General features: G+C 39.5%; 1 pseudogene; it reads right to left on the bottom strand.

The window, feature by feature from the left end:
• Window positions 1-2,933: 2,933 nt before the first annotated feature.
• On the bottom strand, window positions 2,934-5,615 carry LOC120646471 (annotated as a pseudogene).
• Between the last annotated feature and the right edge of the window lie 399 nt (window positions 5,616-6,014).

Here is a 6,014-nt window from a genome sequence, read left to right on the forward strand (position 1 = left end):
TCATATCCTTGTTATCGTTGCACTTTTAAAGTCTAGAGAATCTCATTGGCTCATTGATTTCTAGATTGAAATCACTTCTTAGCAATTCAACTCTTCTCTATATGCTGCTATTCAACTAATAAAGATTTTTATGGCTAACAAAACATTGTTTTTCTCTAGGGTAGTCATTATTATTCACCATCTTGGGATTTGACCCATTCTATCTTTTTCTCTATTTTCTTTTGATCATAGTTCCGCATTATAAGTTGTGCTTTTCTCTATGGCCGTACTAATGCAGTCATGCCTCCAAATGTTATTTCACAATACACATTGTCCAACTTGGCAAATGTTTTCCTCAATTGCACATCCATAATGCATGCGGACTACCTACGTAGACTCTAGTGTCAAAAATTAATTTAAAATTTTAATTCAAAGCTATCGCAATGTACAATTTTTAACCATGTTTAAGCTTCAATTCCAGAAATCATCTACTCTTGAGGTGTGCCTCCTAGGATAACGAAACATGTAATTAAGTCTTCCTTATCATAGGAAGCATATGTGCCATAAGCATTGGTTAAGATCACGATTCGAGCATATGAACCATCATTGCATCATGGTGATCTGCACTGATGCTATCCATCTAATTAGCTAGTTTGTAAGTTGTGCACTGGTAAGTACAACATATGTTTTCTTCCATAAGCGCTTCTAGTGATCAACATTTGCTCTAACAAAAATTTCTAAAATAGTCTGATTTTCTCTCGGAGACATGCTATCAGTCCATTTCGTCTAGCGGAAGAGTCTGGTTTTCTCTCGGCTAGTTGAAGCCTTGGTCAAGGCCTCAAGGGCAGCTTTGCAGATTAGTGTTGCTAGTCACATCCTACAATTACTTTCTGGTACCATGCTACTGCAATGCCTAATCGAACATGGAGCACTCACTACACCACAACCAAAAATTAATGTCGGAGCAACATTCAACAAATTATTATGGCAAGCCATTTGTTGCAATAATTCAGGTTCACTGAATTATTGACTCTAGGTGAAAATGTATAAATGTCGGGTTGTGGTGCAGTAACCTCTTGCTCGAGGAAGAGGCATAGCGGCAGCAATTTAATTCAGACCCTTCGTTCTTTGTACAAAAATCTAAGATTAATTATTTGACGGGGTTTGTTTATGCAATCAAATGCATCTGCCTTTTCTTTTGTCCGACTCTTCTTTCTCCTTGCAACGTTTGATCCATGCAGTCGATGCTCGTACTGCACATGCTTTCTTTTTTATTATTATTTTAGTGCACCAGCAAGGTGAGTCTCTTGTCTGACTCTTTTTTCTCCTTGCAACTTTCAATACATGCAGTCTACTGCACATGCCTTTTTTTATTATTTTATGCACCAGCAAGGTGAGACGACCGAATTAAACTTCTTCATCACGATGCTTGATCACAATGTTAAAAAAGGATTATAGATAGACGGGCATATTTTTGGTTAATGTGGGAACTTTGAAATCTAGGTCCAGCAAGCTAAGACACCTTTTAATTTAGGAAGGAAAAATAGTTTTTTATTTTTTTATGAATTTATATATGTATTTATTAGATGCTGCTTTCTTTATCTGTGTCGTCGCCGTCGGTGGAGTCCTCTTGATGGTCGGACTCATGGTTGTTTCTTCCGTGAGAGAAAAAAAACCCTGTACTTAAGAACCTGGGCCTTGTATAGGCAGCATGCAACAAAGATAAGGGTGTGGCCCTTGTGTTGAGCATAGCCATTCTGATGCAGCTGCAACCACCTCAAGCGAGAACCAAGAAGCCAGGGATCTCCATCTGTGCCCACACGAATTTTGGAAAACAAAAACTTAGACGCATGTCCCCTCTCGTATTAGTCCCATGCATGTACATACGATAAGATAGGTCATGCAGAATTTGTTTTCCTTTTTTGGTTCCTAGTCTATCTAGGATGAAATCATCCACGTTTCACCAACATCAGACTGGTTGGCGAGCCTGTACTTGATGGATCCATCGACTTGCTAGATTTTTTTTTTCTTTTTCCCCTTCTTGCTTCCTGATAGCTCATGGGTTCAGTTCACCGCGTGCAAACATTTTTAACAAAGAGATGGGATTTCTACTGAATTAACATAATATTCTATTTGTATAGTTCTTTCTTTTTCTTTCCAAAACTAATGGAGAACTAACAAAATATATTTAGGTTCGGATTTTGGTTCTGCACCTAATCTTCTTTACTTTTAAATTTCAAATATAATTATTTATTTATCATATTTGACATGACGTATTGGATGTGGACTCTTCAGGCTAGTCTAGACCGTTAGATCTTCATAAAAATCCAATGGCGTGTATCCTTCTCTTTTTCTGATTTTGAGATGACGTATTGGACATAGACTTTTCGGGCTAGTCTAGACCGTTAGATCTTCATAAAATCCAACGGTGTGTATCCTTCTCTTTTTCTGATTAATGTGAGAATTTTTAGACCCTCTCGGCGAATGTGGTGGCTTCTTTTAACACTATTGTATTAAGATAATAGATAACAACTTCAGAACAAGTCCACAATGTTGCTTTCGGGTGGCAGAAAAGATAAGCCCTGGAACAATAACCATTGGACTAGGGGATTAATTAATCATCTACGAACCTAGAAAAGGCAAACTCAATAGGATGCAGATGCCTCAGGGTAAATAGCAGTTGAACCATCACAGCTGATGACTTGATCATGCCTGAGACTTAAAATTGGATTTACAACTATAGTGTAAAGGCATACTCTCGTGGGAGTACAGTGTATAGATTTTTTTTATTTTTCGATAAGGGACATTTTATTAAATTCCAGGTGCTCACATTGAGAAGATACAAGACCTTGAAAATATTCATTGTCTCCTGCACATATACCACCATCGCTATTGGATGTACCGGTCATATACATATCAATTATTCTTACTCCAAGCTCTAGAAATAAATAATCCTAGTTTATAGCATCCACATTTGTCTCTCCAATAGACATGTCATTCACTTGAGCATAGTTCTCCTCAGATTCATTTGTCATATCACTCGAGGCATACTCCTTTGATGCATAAATGCTTTCAAGTGTCAATTCCACTTGTCTCATGGTCGGCCGGTCCTCACTTATGAACTTCACACATATTGCTGCTAATAGAGCCACATCTACAACTTCTCCACCTCCTTCTTTGACAATTTGTGGATCCAATATGTGAACTAAGTTACCTTCTGACAATAGAGCACCAAAATGATTTACAAGACTATAACCCTGAGGAGATCTATATGAAACAGGCTTTTTTCTAGTAAGCAACTCAATAAGGATCACACCAAAACTATAGACATCACTCTTCTCAGTAAGGTGCCCCATGCTTTAGTACATAGGATCCAAGTACCCGAATGTTCCTTGTACAGTTGTGTCCACTCCGGTTTGATCAATTGGAACATACCTTGAAGTGCCAAAATCTGACATCTTCACAGTCAAATTATTATCTAAAAGTATATTGGGAGACTTTACATCCCTATGGATTATTGGCATTGAAATGAGTGAGTGAAGATATGCTAGAGCCCTGGAAGTCTCAACTGCGATCCTCAATCTATCTATCCATGATAGTGATACTAACGTGAAGATGATTGTAAAGGGTGCCATTGGAAATGAACTCATACACAAGTAAAGGAACCTCTGTCTCGAGGCAACACCCAAGGAGATTCACAATGTTGCGATAGTTTATCTGAGAAAGAATAGCAACCTCATTTATGAAATCATCGATTTCTCTTTGTATCACTATTTTTGACTTCTTGATTGCCACGACATGTAGACTCGATAAAATTCCCTTATATACTGTGCCATGTCCTCCACCACCAAGCTCACAACCTTTGTCAAAGTTGTTGGTGGCTTTCTCTAGTTCTTCCAATGTAACAATCATCCATTCAGCTATGTCTGCCCTTTGACATACCAGTTGTTGTAGCAACTGCCCATGGTTTTGCTTGAAGAACCTCTGTCTAATCTTTTTCTTCCTTCTTATCTTGATTTTACGGGTTATAGCTATGGTGCCTAGGACTAACAAGACAAGTAATGCACCACTTCCAACTCCTAGTCCAATGATTAGCCCTAAGAGTGACATGCAAAATTGTCAATTTTATTTGGAAACATAGAGGAGCACAATACAATCTCATGATTTAGATGATGTGGCTGAAAATTTTTCTTATGTAACAAACATGTTTGTGTCAGCAGGATCTATTCATCTAGCTAGGATGCATTATTCTGATCTTTCTAAGAAACATTTGTTGTCAACAGGGTAACAAATATACAATAAGATTTTAGACTTGTCACAAAGGTTATTGAAAGGTCATGGAAACCTAGTATGAGCTAGTTTGTGGAAGGACCCACGTGGTCCTTAGCTATTCCCAGTGCATAGCTAGTATAATGATGTTAAAACCCATTAAAAAGAGGACTTCAGTGCTTGAGTTTCTAAAACTACAAAAAGACTACACTTTGACAATATCATGTTTTTTTAATCCAAATAGGGCTTCTTATCTTCACAGGTTTCTTACTTTGCCCAGAATAATGGTGCCGGCGGGCTTCCCAAACCAAACAACTAAACTCGCTGAGCAATAGAGTTTGGTTTTATTTACGGCCGGCAAGAAGATGTAACCGTTACCTAGATTTTGATCATGTGGCCTCAGTGGTGGATGCAGGATGGGAGACAAGGGGGGCTGAAACAATGGAGATATTGATTTGTGTGAAGATTTAATGATAATTTGAGACTCTTGCTATAATAATTTAAGTGTAATTAACTGCTCTTGGGGGGCTGGAGCCCCCCAGCCCCCCCCCCTAGATCCGCCGCTGTGTGGCCTTATGCAGCCATCTGGAATGTATGGGTTGCCATGCTTTCCTCGTGGACATTGGCATATGTAGTTGCCAGGCAAATTTGTACAGTTCCCAAAGCATTTATCCAGAAGTGAGCATTCGTCGATATCTGGTATATACGTAATAAGCAAGGGTAAAATGGAAGTTAAAATCCATATATACTATAGTAGGTACATATCATGTGCAAACTAACATTCCGTGCAAACTATGCAAACTTTAATCTGAGCCGTTGGATTAACATCCAAGGGAAGGGGCGCAGGGGGTGGGAGGGGGAATTTGCAAAAGTGTGATTACCCAATTCAAGGGCAGACGGTTAATTGTAAAAATATACAATCTCTCATGCCCCTTGGATGTTGATCCGGTGGTCCAGATTGAAATTTATACAATTTGTATGGAGAGATTGGTTTGCACCTGATATATATGTATGTCTTTTTATTTATTATGTGATATATATATATATGTGGATAATAAATAAAAAAGCATACTTACATACATACCCTGGCATCCGTGGCTGAGGTAAGGGTCGCCTTGGTAACCATCAAGGCATCGCAGGAGACGTTGAACCCCAGCAGGTGGCACCCAGGCCCCATACCGAAAGGGTACGGCACGCTCACGTTCCCGCACATTCGCACAAGGTGGCGCAGTTGGGCAGCCCGATCGCCGGCGGCTGCCCCGCGCCGGCCACATCATGACGATGAGCTGTTGCAGCCACACAATAATAATCAGCGGCACCGCCATTACTGCTGCTGATGCCTGCTGTGATGAGCTCAGCTCGCCCATGACGACGCTGCCTTCAAGCAACAACTAACCTTGCTCACTACTACAGTTGCCCATGGTCTCTCTCTCTCTCTCTCTCTCTCAAGTCTCAACCCTGCTGCATGTAGCTAGCTATACGTACCGGCAATCTCTCTATATAGCTAGCTATATCACAAAGGTTATCATTAGCTATATATAGCTAGCGTCTGAACTATTGGTACGTAGGTGCTTGCGATGATCTAGCACATACCATATTCCAAAATCCAATTTACTAGCGAGCATCACGAGCTCAAATCTACTCGGTATCATCGCTATCAAAATATAAACAAAATAAACGTTCAGAACTAGCTACACTAGCCTATCAACCGGTGCTCCCGTATGGACTAATTATAATTAATATAAAGAATAAAGCTTATAGCTAAT

The sequence above is a fragment of the Panicum virgatum genome, chromosome 8K, assembly GCF_016808335.1.
Source record: "Panicum virgatum strain AP13 chromosome 8K, P.virgatum_v5, whole genome shotgun sequence".
In the NCBI taxonomy this organism is placed as follows: domain Eukaryota; kingdom Viridiplantae; phylum Streptophyta; class Magnoliopsida; order Poales; family Poaceae; genus Panicum; species Panicum virgatum.